Below are 17,604 nucleotides of genomic sequence, written 5' to 3'. Positions count from 1 at the left end.
AGCTTGTAACCAATCCCCCTAAACAATGACAAACATCCATAACCCACTGAATGACCAAAAACCATCTACTCCATCTTTTGGGAATGTGGGCATCATGTTCTTTAGACTGTTTCCTGTTGTCTGGGGGCAATGGCATCTTTAGAGGATCCTGAGAAAATTGGGATGATGGTCAAGTCCTGGAAGAGCTAGTTGCAATTACTTTTTGTTTAGTATGTGTGTGATGGGACAGTGTAGAGTTTACCTGAAGTCTTGGCTGGATAGTTTGTGAGGCTGGACCATCTCAGCTAGCAGCTTTGAAGTTGTTCTGGATGCAGAATTTTGAGGAAATTGTAACAGAGGCATTCTGAGAGGCTGGATCACCTGAGCTACTTATCTTCATTGGTGTCTGCTCCTTTTTTTTTCTTTCTAAAAATACATGAACTTTTAAAGGTAACATATATATCTGTATTAATACAAGTATGGAATGTATGGTTTTTGTTCGATGTTTGGGAAGGTAAAAGACATCTGTCAACTTTGTAAGTCCATTAGGACTGTATAACCAAACCTCTATCCATGCCATATGAAAAGATGGCATGTATTAATAAGTCATGAGGACTCTGTAGCCAACAAAATTTATCATGTCTCACCCAGTCTCAGAACTGTTCCCATAGTAGAGGGATTAGCATACACATCACCTGTCCTGTAGTATTTCTTGGTTTCTCTTTTTGTTTCTGTAGCCAAGATTTTCAGGAGGTCTCCTCCAATCAAATCTGATATTTGTTAATTTTGAAGAGAACTGTAATGTTTTGTTTCCTGTGGAAACAAAGGCATAAACTCTTCCCCAATGCAACTTATTTTCTGACTTTCATTTTGAAGTTGACATTTTAAAAATATATAGGTTGGTTTAATTTAGCAGTTTCCATAATTCAGTGTCTCTCAGCAGCTATTGCTTTTTGTTCATTAGCATATAAAAAACTCAGAGTCAACAGAGTACCATACAGGATCCAGATGCCTTGTGTATTTCCCATCTTTATGTGGCTTAATCTTTTTACATTATTTTTTCTTTTTAGACTTTATTTTTTTAAACTATTTATTTTTTTCTATAACTGTCTATACTCATTTCCTTTTTCTTCTTCAGCACCTAAGCATATTCAAACATATTGTATCTGTTTAGAGGCTTTCTTGGTCTGGACCTGACTTTTTGTGTGTCTGCAGCCTCCTCTGACCATGCGAGCCAAACCTTAAGCTGCTAAGTGGCTGCTAGGTGCTCCATAGTGTAGCTCTGCTTAGTACATGGCATCTGGTGGCTGGCTCCTCCCCGCTTGCTCAGTTCCTAAAGAGCCCCAGTCTCATGCTGTCAGTACCCGTGGGAGCCATGCTTACCACCCCAGCTCTGGGAAGTTTCTGGGTCCACGTTGCAGTAGACATTTCTACCTAGTCTTCTGCCACTGAGTAGTGTGCTGCCCACTGCTCATAAACCCCATTCAAGTCCTCGGTAGCAGGGCCTCTTAAAATAGCTGCACCTCTATATGCCGCAAGCACTGAGCCTACCTGAGAGACCTCGTTGCCAGATAGCCTTCTCAGGCCTTATATGGATTTATGGGCCAGATGTTGGGTGCCAACTATAGCAAGCTTTCTTGTTGGACTATCTTTCCACTGCCAGTCTGCAAATTATGACCCAGAGACTTATTATTAATTATGAATGCTTGGCCTTTAGCTTTGGCTTATCTCAGCTAGCTCTTATAACTTAAATTAACCCATATTTTTAAATCTATGTTCTGCCAATGTGGCATTACCTCTCTTCCATCTTGCACTTTCTGTCTCCTCTGCATGTCTGGCTGGCGACTCTGCCTTTTTTCTTCCCAGAGTCCTCTCTGTCTCTGGAAGTCCCACCTAACCTCTTCCTATTGGACATTCAGCTCTTTATTAAACTGATCAGAAGGTGTCTTGGCAAAGACGCATCATTACAGTGTGAACAAATACTCTGCAAGAGGGACTACTTAGACTAAGAAAAATTAATACAGCATGATAGCAAGACGGCTGCACAGTAACAAACATGATTCCATTCGATATCTATCTTGATTGTTTGGTCACCTTTAGGGTCTGAAGTTTTTAGACAGTGGCCCTGTGTGTATTCTGGAACTCACTGTGTAGACCAGGTTGGCCCGGAACTCACAGAAATCCGCCTGCCTCTTCCTCCTGAGTGCTGGGATTAAATGTGTGCACCACCATGCTTGGCAGAATCTGTAGTTTTAAGGCCCTTTACCCTAGTTGCTGGCAATAAATGCTTTCCTTGCAGGTCAACAGCACAGAACTGCCTCGTGGCTTCTCCTTCCTTTGGCCCCAGTCAGCCTCCATGCAGCATGGTTCAATTTCCTTCTATGTCTGGAAATCTCTCTGAATTTTACTCAAAAGTCCAGATCCAGCTGTCACTTCCCAGTTGCAACCAGAATTAAAGCCAGTGGATGCAGCAGTGTCCCAGGTTACCAGAGGGAGTCCTTATCTTTGCAGGAATACTTGTTGAAGAAGAGTTTAGATTCAGGAGTAACACAGCCACAATAACACAGCAATTTACTTTACACCTGCACGATTCATTAAAGGTGTCTCTTTCAAGACAACAGGCCTTCCAATCCAACTTAACTGAATAAACAAATATAAGAGGCACCCCCTAATGGCAGTTGGCAGGACATTGATTTTCATTATTACTCCAGTCTCCGACATCCCTCTTCCCATTGTTAAAGCCTTAGGGATAGAAATGGAATGCTTTGAGAATCATCTTGATGCAAAAATAAGAGCAATATTCATTGAGATTTCCAGTGTGCCGGGTACTTTGAAGAGAAAAACCTTAAATTTTAGAGTAGGTTTACTGCAAGAAAATCTTGTATATCTCACACAAAATTTCACCATTAATGTCACCATGATTCAATGGGCCACATAGTGAAAAATTATTATTAAGTAAAGTCCATACATTATTTAGGTTCCCTTATTTCTTTTCTACCTCTGGATCATATCCAGGATACCAGATTACGCTTAGTGGCCTTGTCTTTTCAACTCTATGAGGCTCATACAGTTTTTCAGATTTCTTTTGCTAGAGGCATCAAAGAGTGCTGGTCAGGGAATTTGTAGAATGTCTCTAAATCTGAGTTAGTGTCATAGTTATTTTCTCATAGATGGAACTGATGATTCTTGGGGGAAGGAATGTAGCGTCATCCTTACATAATCATATCAAAGGGCACACGTTGTGACCATAGTCTATCAATGATGCTTTTAACTTAAAATCCCAGATCCAGGTGATGTTTTTCAGGCTTCTTCAGGTCTTTTCTTTCAGTGCTACTCTTTTGCCTACATCAGAAGGAGATTATCTCTAACTCTTACCTTTGGAGTTGGGAGTTAGATCACACATCCCCGAGGGTGGAAAATCTTTGGAAATTATTTGAAAGTCTGCACATGAGCACCCTGGATTTACTTACATATTCAGATATTTACATCTGCATGGACTCAAAGATATTTGTTTTCTGCTTTGAACAATAATCCAACAGTGTCATATATATTTTGTTGTTTGGGTTGTTTCTACTTTGGCCATTGGGAACTCCTTAAAGAGGCTACTGGGTCCCTTTGACATACTTCAGGTTTTGTTTTTGAGAGCTTTCTTGAATTTTGGCAAGGTGCTTCAGGTGTGTATTGTATGTATCTGCTTTATTACTACTGGTAGTCATTCGTCAAGGAAATTTCCTCCTCCCTCCCTCCCTCCCTCCTTCCCTCCCTCCCTCTCTCCCTTCCTCCCTCTCTCCTTCCCTCCCTCCCTTTCTTCTTTCCTTCCTTCCTTCCTTGTCCTCCCCCCACCCCAATGATGCTGTAGGGAGCAGAGAGTCAATGGGCCACTTATGTTCAGACAACATGATGCTGGTATCAAAATCCATATCTGGCAGGGGTCAAGATGGCTAGTGCTGGATATTGGGAGCTATGAGTTAACACAAATGGCTGACACCAGATGGCTGGGAAAAACCAAAGTAAACAGTGATGTCTGTAAGTATTTCTGGCAGAATGCCATTTTTGTGTGGATTTTGTATAAAGATTCTCTTGAAGCCAGAGGCCAGTTCATCTGCCTTGGCCTTTGCAAGTCTGCTTGTGTGTTTGTGGGCCTGTTTTGCCTACCTCCTCCGGGCCTGTGTGCTGCTCTTTATGATCCCATGTGTCCTGGAATGTGCCTTCTGGAGACTGCCTGCTTACTCCCCTGTGTGCTGGCCTCACCTGTATTGAGTAAATTATGATTTATCTGCCTGAGACTCCTCGAATTCTCTTCAATATCTTGGCTTCCTATGATCTGCCTCCTTTACTTGCATTGGAACATGACCTCACATAGGCTTTTTTTTTTTTAGCAATTCAGAAATATAAATAATAATTAGTGGCAACATATCCATAGCCAAACAATAACAAAAACAATAACACTATATGATTGTGACATCTAAGCATAATGCTTATTAATAAATATAAAAGTTAAATTTTATTATTTTATGTTTTTCTCCCTGTATGAATACTTTCTAGGAAGCTCAAGTGAAGGTAATGTCCAGCTCCTGTAGGGAAATGCATTTCTAATGACCTAAGGTAATTTCATCTCCTCAGGGGATTCCTGATGGGTAATGTAGACTACTGGAAGGAATTGTTAGATCTGAAGGAAACATGTAGGGGGCAAATGCAAAGCTCTCAGTGGACTGATGATGGGATAATAAAAGTTCATAGTGTTTACAGACAGCAGGAACTCATTACTGGGTCCATCAACAAACCCACCAAACTTGACCTTTGGAGTTTTTCAAGCATCTTGCCTTGTCCACTGTTACTCCTTTACATTATATCTTCATTATTTATTTCATGGGTTGATTGAAGAAACCTCTTAGTTGGTTGTAGAAGTAACCAACCGTCTTATTATTTTTTTTCCTCTTGTCTGTTCATAGAGGTAGCACCTTCTATTTTTTCAAAATATGCACCATTACTTTGTTTTTTGAAGCTTTTCAAATACTTTCCATTTTATTCAATGTGAGTGTCAAGAGCTTTTCAGTGGCCTATACTGCAGGTTGTAATCACTTGGTCATATGCTCACATTATCTTTCTGACCTCAACTAGCACATCTCTTCTTCTTGTTTCCACTAATCTGGTTCAGTGGCCTCTTTGCCATTTCTTGCATCCCTCCCAACACTTGGCTTGACTAATTTGTGTACTAAAATTTATACTTTACAGAAACCTTTTCTAGACTCAACAATTTTAAGAACTAGGATCTATATTCAGAAAAATGAAAAGATTCACAGCATACTAAATATATAATATGTAATTATCATAAGTAAATAAATAAAACTTAAGTTGATACACTGAATACAGCTGTTCACTTTCCCTCATATTTCATAATCCATATAGAAAGTCTGAAGTACTTTCATAAAATTCTGCTATTTTTTAGGAAGTCATGCAATAAAATAAAGTAAATTGTTTATGCTTATTTTTAAAGACAGGATCTCATGTGACCCAAGTTGGCCTTGAACTCTTTACATAGCTGAGGCTGGTATTGAACTTCTAATCTTCTCAGAAAGGTAGAGACAGAGTCTCTCTATGTAGCCCTGGCTGGCCTGGGACTCTCTATGTAGACCAGGTTGGCCTCAAAACTCTGAGATCTATTTGCCTCTGCCTACCAAGTGCTTGGTATTAAAGGCCTGTGTCCTTGCTTCCCCACTGAACTTCTGATCTTGTCTGGGGACTACAAGCTTGCATCACTATACCTGTTAACCTTTAAAATATTATTTGTACTATTTATGTATGTTTACACTTTCTTGGTTAATTGTCCATATTATTTATTGCTTAAAAATTTAAATTTAAATTCCTTTTTCATTGATGTGTGTGGTGTGTGAGTGCCTACTTGTCAGTATGTACATAGCTGCTGAGGAACACTCTGAAGTGGAGGCCCGCAGTCTTGAGGTTCAGAGAATGGTCAGGGAAGAACTTTGCTTGGGGTAACAATTGTGGGGTCTGAGTTCTGGCACAAGCATTGGTGATACCAAGGGAAATGCTTTCAAGTGCTGGACATGGATATTCTAGTTTATTTTCTGTTGCTGTGTCACACAGGGACAAAAAAGCAACTTAACAAAGGGGCTTATAATTCTAGGTCACATCATCATAGCAGGGAATTCCAAATGATTGGAACATAATATAGCTAGTCACATCACATCCACAGTATAGAGCAGAGAGAAATGAATGCATGCTTGATTTCTTCCTTCCTTCCTTCCTTCCTTCCTTCCTTCCTTCCTTCCTTCCTTCCTTCCCTTCTTTCCCTTCCTTCCCTTCTTTCTTTCTTTCTTTCTTTCTTCTTTCTTTCTTTCTTTCTTTCTTTCTTTCTTTCTTTCTTTCTTTCTTTCTTTCTTTCTTTTTTTCTTTCATTTTGAATGCTTGGACTTAGCTTAGGCTTGTTCCACTAGCTCTTATAATTTAACCTGTTACAATTCATCTACATTTTACCTTGGGGCTTTTAACCTTTCTTTCATTCTGTATGTCCTACTTTCCTGTTGCCTCTGTGTCTGGCTGGGTGGCCCCTCAAGTCTCCTGATGTCTCTTTTTCTTTCTTCCCCCTAGCCTAAATTCCTCCTCCTACCTACTCTCCCTGCCCAGAAGGCCTGCCTATACCTCTTCCTTTGCTATTGGCCATTCAGCTTTTTATTGGACCAATCAGGTGCCTTAGGCAGGCAAGGTGAAATAGCAACACATCTTTCCATAGCTAAACAAATATTCAACATAAACAATAGGTAGTTGGTGGCCACCTCTCCCTTGGGGCTTCAGTGCCCTAGGGTTGGTGTTTCATAAGTCCCAGAGCAGGAACTGATACTGAAAGGGCTCAACCTGGCCTTTTAAGTATTAAGCTAATAGCATGTCTCTGCTTCTAGCCTGTTCTTTCTTAAGTGTTTAAGACCTGGCCACCCCAGTCAAAAGGTGGGAAAGTGCAGAATGGACCCATTGCATGTGCATATTCCAGCTCCCTTCTGGGAAAAGCTGAGGAAGGTGTAAGGACCTGAGGACATGCTTGATTTCTTGCTTGCTTGCTTGCTTGTGCTCAACTCTACCTTTCCATGCCAAATGGTGGCACCCACATTGGGCTGAATATTCTTATATTATCATAATTAAGACAATCTCCCATAGAGATGCATACAGGACAACCCGATGTGAACAATGCATCATGAGAATCTCTTCCCAGGTGAGTCTAGGTTGTGGCAAGTCGAACATTAAAGCTAACCATCACAGGGGGCTTTAGATTATGTCTTCAACTGATAGTGATTTGTAGGAGAAACTGAATTTGGATTTGTCACCTCATACATGTGATAACTTCATGGAAGACATTATAAAGTCCTAGAGCCCCTGGTGCATTGTGCTTCTGATATGTGTCTTAATTCCCTCCTGGGTCACAGTGCTAGAATGTCTGAGTGTCTTTTGATTCAGTTTCTTCTATTTCTTCCAAGGCTGTGTTACAAAAGAAATATCCATTTCCCAGCTAACAATTTCATTTTTTAATTTTCTTTTATAACATGAAATATAATACCAATGAGATCTTTGAAAGTCAAGTGTATCTTAGTAAAAGCAGAAAAACTACTCAGAAATCAGTAGTTTGTATGTATCTGAAGTGCAAACGTTTTCAAAGGCAGTGATAGGCAGGAGCTATTTACTTCTCTGTTCCATCAGAAAGTCCAAGTCTTTTCCTGAGTCTCCTCATGGCTGACTTTATCTCCTGATTCCTCAGAGTGTAGATCAAGGAGTTGAGCAATGGGGTGATAACTACAAAGGACAGAAATGACTTTATTCCTGGGGAGGACAAACACAAAAATGCAGGGCACAAAATACCGGGTGACCACAGTGATGAAGCAGGTGCAGGTGGAGATGGCTTCCTTCCTTCCTTCTCCTGACTGAGACCTCAGCAACAATAATATGTTATGTATGATACCAGGGACAAGAAAAACCACAGTGTGGTGAGCATTCCTTATTGGAACTCATCAGCAGCTCCAGGACAAAGATGTCTATACAGGCAAGTTTGATGACCTGAGGGACATCACAGTAGAAAGTGTCAAGAACAGTGGGTCCAGAGTACGGAAGTGTCAGCAAGAGAGAAATCTGCACAATGGAGTGGACAAAGCCTCCCACCCAGGAGGCCACTATTAAGCCAATGCAACAGCCCCTGCTCATGATGGCCACATATCAATCTAGAGCCATCATTGACAGGGAAAACACATCCACCCGTTCAATAAGGTGGAAGAAGAACATCTGAGTGAGGCAACCATCAAAAGAGATAATCTTTCTGTTTGAGAGAAGGTCCACCAGAACCTTGGGGGCAGTGATGGAGGAAAAGCAGATGTCGGCAATAGACAAATTCCTGAGCAAGAAATACATGGGGGTGTGAAGGCGAGACTCACAGGTCACGGTGACCATGATGAGGAGGTTCCCCAGCAGAGTTGTCACATACATCAGGAGAAGGAAAAGAAACAGCACCACACTCACTTTTTGACTCTGGGTCATACACACACACACACACACACACACACACACACACACACACATTCAATTTAGTTCAATATATTGAATCAATTATTTCAATGTATAATCATTCAATTATATTGAATATGTTTCAATATGTAAATATTCAATTATATTGAATAAATAATTTCAGTTTATATACTGAAATTAGTCTAGTTGTGTACATTTTAAAGAATGTAATTAGTTTGGTGATCACTTCAAATTATTACATGCAAAATCATTCAATAATTTTTTTTAACTGACGACTGTTGGGAATGAAAATAGACTGCGTAGCATTTGTACAAAATAAAAATTATCAAGGGCATTGGTGGCTGGGGTGATGGCTCAGCCAGTAAGAGCACTTGCTTTGCAAGCGTGAAAACCCAAGTTTAGTTCCCAGGACCTACATAAAAAGCCAGATGTGTCAGTCAGTGCCTATAACTCTAGCACTGGGGGTGGAGATGGGAGAATCCTGATGACTGTGTAGCGTTTCCTGTTCACCCAGAGACCTCTTTTTCAAGGCAATAAGGCAGAGAACAATAAAGTAAGACGTACGGCATCCTATTCTGGCCTCTGCCATGCACGTGCACTTGCACACTGTCATTCATGCTCTTCTCCCACCACAACATTATAAAGGCTTAATTTGATGCTTTGGTGTCAAACTTCCCACGCACTAACTGTACCCTTTCTCCATTTGTTTTGCTTTAGTAAGATCTTTTCAACTCTCTTAGTCAGTTACACTATTTTCAGGGTCAAAGGTTCTGGCTTTCCTAAGAGCTTGAAGTGAAAGGACCATGTTCAGGTTAACTGTCCCCCATTTGTTATAATTATTATCAGTTGTTTTCTACATTGTCCAGGAAGGTACTTGGGCAAAAACACATAGGAGAGTCTGCAAGTTCTCTGGAAGATGATTTATTTTCATTAAAGGGAGAATCTAAGTTTACATAGAGTGGGGGAGGCGGTATAGAGACTTCTATAGGAGACATTGGAACACTTTTTAAAACCTCTTCCCTATTCTGCCCTCAACTCACTGAACAATGGGGTCTTTCATTGACTGTGAACCATCAATCAAGGAGGAGGAGGAAGCTGGGCAGGAGTTGAGGGGGACTCACAGGAGGGCAGTAGGACAGAAAGGTGTAGCTTCCTGGGTCTTAATGTGGGTGTTCCAGTTTTAGCTTCTGCCTAAACATAGGAGCCAACTGGAGATCTGCTTCCCTCTTCTGCTGTGTTCCTCCCTCATCTCTACTGTCTGCACCATCATCAGATCCCGTTTTCCCGTTGCTGAGATAAAGCAGTTGCAGAGTGATATTGCCCTTGGGAGTCTCCTCATGCCAAAACCTAAGGTGCCTTGTAGTATATATGTCTGTGTGAAGAAGAGGCTTTTACTTATTCCCTAAATAGGAAGAAAAAGATGAAAAGCAAGCTCCTTTCTCCAAACTCACAGCAATGTGCTCATTGGGAGACTGAATTAAAGGTGCTATTGTCTAGCTCCAGAGCCATTGCACTTGCCATAACCACCATTTTTTAAGCATCCAGCAGGATGGAACTAAATTTTCACCTCAAGTTTAGAGGAAAGAGCAGAAAACAGTTCAAGATGAGCTATTTGTTTTAGAAGCCACAGCGTTCCAGATAAACTAGGAACTGGCACAACCCATTCTCTCACCCACCTGCAGCACCACAGTAACCCTGTGCAGGAGAAACTGAGTTCCCTGAAGTTAGAGTCAATTGCGTTCCTGATGCCATGTTTATTAGGAAGTGGGAATGCATATATTCAGTGAGCCCTTCACTCTGTGCTCACATAGTTTATGATGCGCACAGCAAGGTTGGGACAGGGATTATTCTAGCAACACACACATACACACACAAAAACAGACATACACACACATGCACACATGCGTGCACATGCAGCGAAGGTCTGCTGAAGCAGTGTTCAGTCTGGTGGAAAATACCAATATTTAAGTGCACCAATAGCCATTGGAACCAGTGCTTTGGTACAGCAGAGTCTTATCTAGGGCTGGTTCTGAAAGGTTACCAGAAGAGCTAAAAGTTTCTTACAGGCTGGATGACTTACTAAGAACTGGGGCAGAAATGTATAATACAAAGAAAAGAATTCACAGAAGGCTGATCAGTTGTGAAATAACATGACTACCGAGAGAACACTAAACATGTGATGTAGTTGTAGTGTAGGGGAGTGTGGAGTGAAAGGAGATTTTTAATTTTTATTCGTCACAGACAATCACTTGTCATATTAACTCAGTGATAAATGTGTTATTTTATATTCTGTGGCTCTTAGGTATTGTTTTGTTGACCAACAACTGATCTAAGCCTACTGGTGTAGCTAGAGTTTTCCTGCCTTGCCCACAGTCAGGACAAATCTTTGTCACCTGCCAGTCCCACAGCCATCAGACCCAACCAAGTAAACACAGAGACTTATATTGCTTACAAACTGTATGGCCGTGGCAGGCTTCTTGCTAACTGTTCTTATAGCTTAAATTAATCCATTTCTATAAATCTATACCTTGCCACGTGGCTCGTGGCTTACCGGCATCTTCACATGCTGTTTGTCATCATGGCGGCTAGCAGTGTCTCTGACTCAGCCTTCACTTCCCAGCTTTATTCTCCTCCTTGTCCCGCCTATACTTCCTGCCTGGCCACTGGCCAGTGATTTATTTATTGACCAATCAGCAACACACTTGACATACAGACCATCCCACAGCATACTGGACTCTGGTTTCTTGCAAGATTGTAAAATGTTTCTCCATGGGGAGAAGGAACAATTAATTCCCTTGATAACTTGGCCCTCAATTCTGACCCATGTGTTTAGTAGCAAATGGTGGAGAGTGTTCTTAGAGCTGTGATGAAATTTTGTGGTTCTCATTTGAGGATGGAGACCAGAAAAGGACAATGACCTACTGCATCATACTGCTCCTGCCTCTTTCCCCCTTTAAATGGGGCTAATACAGTGATGGGATCACAATAAATAAGTGCTGTGGGATGTCTTTCAGTATGCTGTGAATATGTGTTACTCTCATTAGTTGATAAGTAAAGCTGTTTGGCCAATGGCAAAGCAGAATAAGGTTATGTGGTACATTCAAACTGAAGATGGAGATGAAGAAGGGTGGGGTCACAGCAGAAGCTGCAAGCCACTGCCAGGAGAAGCAAGATGTGAGAGAACAGGTAACGCCATGAAACCATGTGGCAAGACATAGATTAATAGAAATGGGTTGAATTAAGTTATAAGAGCTGGTTAACAATGTACCTGAGCCATAGGACATACAATTTGTAATTAATGTAAGTCTCTCTGTGTTTACTTGGGACCTGGCAGCCATGGGACCAGGCAGGACACAAGAAAACTTCTAGCTACATTTGGCGACCAATGTGGGGCAAGAATTTCCACTTAAAATCTGAGAAAGCTTTAAAAAAGGGTTCTAAATGGAGCTAAAAACAGCTCCCTAGTTCGTGTCTCTCCTTACCAGCTGGTGATACAGAGATGCGTCCCCTGGTTACAGTGGGCTTCAGTGGCAACATGGCAGGCTCCTGCAGTCTCTCACTGGCCTCAATACAAAAAGGCTTCTCCCAGCCACTGCCTGCTGGCTTGGGATCACAAAACACAGTCATACTACTTAATACTGCTTCCCAGAATTGGGGAGGTAAGCATGACTCCTTGGTACCTGCACCATGTTGAAAAACCAAGTGGGTGGAGCCAGCAGCCAGGGCTGCTGCCATTTTCATCCTAGCCACAGCAGCTTAACAGTTCAAAATCTCTCCTGGTCAGAAAACGATATGTTACTTTGGAAGGATTATAGATATACAATAAGACAGATTCAGATGGAAAAAAAACCTCTAAACAGTTTGCAGTGTTTGTAAAAATGTACATAGGCTTAGAAGAGAGGAAAATGAGTATAGGCAGTTATATAAAGAAATAAATAATTTTTTTTTTTATTTTTTTTATTTTTTATTTTTTTTTAATTTATTTTAATTTATTTTGCAATACAATTCAGTTCTACATATCGGTCACGGATTCCCTTGTTCTCCCCCCTCCCGTCCCCCCTCACCTTCCCCCCAATGCCCCCCCCCCCCATTCCCATCTCCTCCAGGGCAAAGCCTTCCCCACAGACTGAGGTCAACCTGGTAGACTCAGTCCAGGTAGGTCTAGTCCCCTCCTCCCAGGCCAAGCCAAACAATCCTGCATAGGCCCCAGGTTTCAAACAGCCAACTCATGCAATGAGCACAAGATCTGGTCCCACTGCCTGGATGCCTCCCAAACAGATCAAGCCAATCAACTGTCTCACCCATTCGGAGGGCCTGATCCAGTGTGGACCCCTCAGCCATTGGTTCATAGTTCATGTGTTTCCATTCATTTGGCTATTTGTCCCTGTGCTTTATCCAATCTTGGTCTCAACAATTCTCGCTCATATAAACCCTCCTCATTCTCGTTGATTGGACTCCCAGAGATCCACCCAGGGCCTAGTCATGGATCTCTGCATCCAGATCCCTCAGTAGTTGGATGAGGTTTCTAGCACAACAATTAGGGTGTTTGGCCATCCCATCACCAGAGTAGGTCAGTTCGGGCTGTCTCTCGACCATTGCCGGCAGAGAAATAAATAATTTGAAATAAATAATTTTAAAAAATAAAGTCATTAAAGAGACAATAAAAATAATATAAAAGAAATAAGCCACATAAAGATGGAAAATACACAGAGTGTCTGGATTATTGTGTTTTATTTAAAATTTTTTTTACTGTTAATGAGCTAACTGAAGAAAGACATTTGATTGTAAAGGCTGTTAAGTTAAACATATATATATATATATATACATATATATATACATATATATATACATATATATACATATATATATATATATATATATATATATATATATATATATATATATATATGATATCTTGACTTCAAAATTTGGATATAAGGATATGTTGCTTCGGAAAGGAGGTTCTACTTTTGTTTCCACAGGAAGCAAGAGGCTGTGGATTTGTTTCAGGTTAAGATGGATCAGATTTGATCAAGTGAGACCTCCTAAACCTTGACAAAGATTATAACAGGTCTTCCCAGGACTTGACTATTATTCTGAATTCTCTTAGGGTTCCTATAAGATTAGTAGTGCCCCCAATCAGTAGGAAGTAGCCTAGAAAACTATACCCACATTCCCAAAAAATGGATTATGTATGTTTGTCTTTGTTTAGGGGTTGATTACAAATTGTTATTGGTCATAGTCAATCTCTTTCTAAAAGAAGAAAGGAGGATATGATATAGAAATGTATGATATAGAAATGATATGACAAAAGGGTAGATTATTGAATCTACCTTGATCCAGAAAACAACTGTTAATATCAAAATACTTTACATTGACATGGATTTTTTTTCCAGACAGGGTTTCTCCATATAGTTTTGGTGCCTGTCCTGGCTCTCTCTCTGTAGACCAGGCTGGCCTTGAACTCACAGAGAGCCACCTGACTCTGCCTCCCAAGTGCTGGGATTAAAGGCATGTGCCACCACCACCTGGCTGGATTTGGTTCATTGATACAAATTTAAAGTTAATTTTGTTATACTGTATGTATTTTCTACTCTTGTTTAAGGTATTATGCTTATGCAATTCATTTAAAATTTAAATTATAATGTATAATTAAGAAATACAGATTAATAATTAGTCATCTATGATAATCAAACTTATAGTCATGTTAGTTCAGTTTTCTAGGTATACATAGATGTATTTCAATTAGGTAGGTAGTCTTCAAACACTTCAAAGACCTACAGAATATGGCATTTAAAATGTTTTAAGAATGTAGACTTTTATGGACAGTGAGACATGTCTACTCCTGGCAGCACCAATTGCTTCAAAGAAGATATGGGCTGGAGAGATGGTTCAGTAGTTAAAGGCATATACTGCTCTTATAAAGGACCTGAGTTTGGTTTTCAGCATGTAATTGGGCAGCTTACAAACACCTGCAGTGATAGCTAGCTTCTGGGGGTTCAGTGTTCCCTTATGGCCCCATGACCACTCACACACATAAGCATACACACACAGAGACACAAATAAAAAATAACAAGCCTTGGTAAAGAATAATGTTTTGTTTTTATAAGCTGTTATTGGTCATCTCTGAGAATTATAGGGTCATATTATGTACATAGCTCAGTGTGGCTATAAAATTTCTACCCCCCTCTTTCAGCCTCTCAAATATTGGTATTAGAGGGTTATACTACCACACTTAGCATCAAGGGAATTTTTGGATTATAATAATTTTTTTGCCTTGTACACAGAATATTTTTTGAAATGTTCAAATATGTTTAGATAGACAGATGGAAATGGACAAAATTATGCTAAATAAAATAAACCAGACACAGAAAGATGAGTGGTTCATTGTCTTAGTTAGGGTTTCTATTGCTGTGAAGAGACACTATGACCACGACAATCCTCTTAAGAAAAACATTTAATTGGGGCTGGCTTACAGTTCAGAGGTTTAGTCCATTGTTATCATGGTGGGAAATACAGTGGCACATAGGTAGACATGGTGCTGAAGAGGTATCAGAGAATTCTACATCAGGATCTGCAGGCAGCAGGAAGAGAAAATGAGCCATTGGGCCTGGCTTGAGCTTCTGAACCCTCAAAGCCCACCCCTAGTGACATACTTCCTCCAACAAGGTCACATATACTCCAACAAGGCCACACCTCCTAATGATGCCACTCTCCATGGACTTATGGGAGTCATTTTCATCAAACTGCCACATTCATGTTCTACCTTTCAGATATAGAGGGTGAAAAAAATGGTCTGAAAGTAGAATAGTTATTAATGGAGGTTGAGAGGTATGTATGTGCACATGAGCACACATGTGTCTGAGCATGTGTGTGTGTGTGCGCATGCGTGTGTGTGTGTGTGTGTGTGTGTGTGTGTGTGTGTGTGTGTGTGTGTGTGTGTGAAGGGTGGAGAAAAAGAGGCTGGACTTAGTGCATGCTGAAAGCTTATGTGTTACCACATTGAATCCCATTAGTAAGTATAATTAATACATGTTAAAAATTAAGATATGTAACTATAAATTTGATGATATTGCTAGTGTATTTATAGTTTAAGAAAAGAAAATGATTTGTGCAAATTTAAAGATTTAATGCAGGATAAAAAGTGAGACACGACTATTACTCTGCAGATCTTTGCTGCTAAGCCTGCTTCCTTTTGAATTCTAAGTCAAAAATCATAACTTTGCTTTTCCTCCTTTCTACTCTGTTTTTGGAGACTGATCAAGACCCCAAGCACACTTGTTCTGACACTCAGGGTTTCCCACACTTTTCTTTGAAGATTCCCATGAACAGCTGCATGCAGCCCTCCACGGCTTGCTCTAACTCAAAAGGTGTAACTGCCTCTCCCTCTCATCCCTTCTGGCAGCTGCCAGGATTTATAGCCTGCTTGCCTTGTGGCTTCTCTCCCAAACTCTAATAGAATGGAAGACATATTGTTTTCTCCCTGCTGCACAGATTCAATCGATGTAGTTTCTCATCTTGTATCACAAGAACATTTGAAGAATCTCATTTGGAAGAAACTCTTTTTACATTGATTTTAAAATGTGACAGCCACAGTGCTATGTAACTCAAAGGCTTTCAACAAATACAGGAAGACTCCTTAAGCTCACTGCTTTCTTCTTCTTTTTTAAAATTTAACTTTACTGATTCTTTGAGAGTTTCACATCATGCACCCCAATTCTACTCACCTTCCAGTCCCTCCATTTCTTCCCCTCACCCCTTCAGTGCCCTACTCCCACATCAAAGAAAACAAAACACAGTAAGCAAGCAAGCAAACAAAAATAAGAACAAAACAAACAAACAAAAAAAAAAACAACAACAAAACCTCTTTGCTCCTCCTCTTTCCTGCCTCTCCAACACCTCTTCATTTGTCCTGGTGGCATTGAGGGTCTCGGTGTGTCATATAGTACATTCTTTAGTCCTCTCAGCTTTACTAGCAAATGTTCATTGCAATGAGTCACTGGTTCGGTTTAGGGCCTCTGGTTTCTGGTACACCATTGTCACTGGATCCTCACTGGAACTCTTCTGGGATATTATGGGGCTGCCCTGCATCTTAGAGATACTGTGGGTATTGTTCCACAGGACCAGTCCCTTCACAAGAATTGGTGATGGACACAGAGGGAATACCCTGCCCCCACAGGACTCTTGGGTCTGCAGGGGCCACAATCTACCACGAGCTTCTGGCCCAACCTGGGGGTCTGATTTGCTTTCTCCTTAATACCTCCCCCTTCCAGTACTTAACATTCACCTTTGTTTTGTTTGTCAGTGAGATGATCATCTTTAGTTTGAAGTATTTGCTATCTCTAGAAAATATTCAGTCAGATTCCTAAAATACAGCAATAGTATCTCAATTTTAATATGTACAACCTTAAAACTAGCTGGTAATTTAATGTCTTTATCAATTTCCTTTGCTCTTAAAATTTCATTGAAAAATTTTATGTTATTAGGTACAATGCAAAACAATTGGTAAGGTTAATTATTGAAAAATGTGCTTCTGAAGGTAATTTCTTTGGATGATTAAATGTCTTAGTGTCTTTCTCCATTTTCAGGAAAGAAAGGGCAAACACAAGGAATAGCTTTAAGGTTATGCCAATGTGTCCCTGTCTTATATTCAAATCCCTCAGCTACAGACCTAATGTAAGAATGGCAAACAAAGTAGCAGTAGCAGACTGATTGTAGTTTTGATGATGTTGTTTCAATGGGATTCATTAAAGTGTTATCAAAACAGTCGTGTGCACATTGATATATTTTGTCTGGTGTTTGGAATTCTTTAGAGGCAGTGGAAGAATCTATTTGATTTGTATCTTCTAATTTTTTTGCACAAGGGCCCCTGTGCAGTGTCCTGGTCCCTTAGTCCCAGCCCTATTATGAGAGCTAGGCAGAGGATTATTGTTGGACAAGAAAGTGGAAATCAACTGGCTACTTTTCCTGGTGGTGATGGAGTTTCAGTGGGAATTATTAAATTGTTGCTAAAGTATACACCTACATGTAAACACACAGAAAACTTATATGAAAAAAAAACCCCAACATTTTGGTTAGTACTCAATTGAGTTACCAAAC

The 17,604-nt window shown here is 40.3% G+C and overlaps 1 pseudogene; it reads right to left on the bottom strand.

Annotated features, from left to right (window-relative positions):
- Window positions 1-7,669: 7,669 nt before the first annotated feature.
- Window positions 7,670-16,542, bottom strand: LOC128123773 (olfactory receptor 4D10-like; annotated as a pseudogene).
- Between the last annotated feature and the right edge of the window lie 1,062 nt (window positions 16,543-17,604).

The sequence above is a fragment of the Peromyscus californicus genome, unplaced genomic scaffold, assembly GCF_007827085.1.
Source record: "Peromyscus californicus insignis strain IS unplaced genomic scaffold, ASM782708v3 Scaffold_4__1_contigs__length_199733344, whole genome shotgun sequence".
In the NCBI taxonomy this organism is placed as follows: Eukaryota; Metazoa; Chordata; class Mammalia; order Rodentia; family Cricetidae; genus Peromyscus; species Peromyscus californicus.
Note: the sequence above shows the minus strand (reverse complement) of the source record. Positions and strands in the feature narration are given on the sequence as shown.